The sequence below is a fragment of the Nematolebias whitei genome, chromosome 23, assembly GCF_014905685.2.
Source record: "Nematolebias whitei isolate Nwh7 chromosome 23, NemWhi1, whole genome shotgun sequence".
NCBI classification, from domain to species: Eukaryota; Metazoa; Chordata; class Actinopteri; order Cyprinodontiformes; family Rivulidae; genus Nematolebias; species Nematolebias whitei.
In genome coordinates this window covers 2,015,561-2,016,453 of record NC_056520.1, presented here as the reverse complement: position 1 = coordinate 2,016,453, position 893 = coordinate 2,015,561, and positions in this window count along the sequence as shown.

Here is an 893-nt window from a genome sequence, read left to right as displayed (position 1 = left end):
GCCGCCCACTTCCTGTATCCAGCGTTCAACTTTAACTCTGACGTCCTGTCCGACGCCTTCTATTGACCTTCACGAACAAAAGGATCCGCGATTAGTTCTACTGGCATTTTAAACTGGGACAGTGAAATGTCCTCAGAGTTACCAGCATATGGACTCAGAAGGTCAATGAACATATATGGACCACAATGCATTGCAAATTATTAAGTGATCAAACGTATTTGTAAAAAAGGTTAACACCCGTCCTGATGTTCACAAACTGTAGGTGTGGTACAATCCCCGATCACTGGGACAGGCGAGTTCATCTGATGTACGGGATCCATTAAAAGAAAGTAAAAAGGTCGCCAGTTCAAATCCCGGGGGGCCTTTCTGGGTTTGCATGCTCTCACCATGCTGCGTGGGTTTCCTCCCACAGACCAAAAACATGCATGTTGGGCTGATTGGTAACTCTAAATTGTCTCTAGGTGAGAGAGAGACTGAATGGTTGTTTGTGTCCCTGTGACGGACTGGAGACCTGTCCAGGGTGTCCCCGCCTCTCACGCGGTCATTGCTGGACATGGGAGACAGTGACCCAAAAAAGAAGAAGCGGGTAAAGATTATTAAATAAAAATTAATTAATTAGTTGAACATTAATTGATTAGTTAATACATAATCAATACATCAATCACAATGGATGGATGGCTCAATCGATCTCAATCGATCTCATTCAGTGGATGGATGGATGGCTCAATCAACCTCATATAGATGATGGCTGGATGGATGGATGGCTCAATCAATCTCAATCGATCTCATTCGATGGATTGATGGATGGATGGATGGCTCAATCAATCTCATTTGGTGGATGGATGGATGGATGGATGGATGGATGGCTCAATCAATCTCGGATGGATGGATGG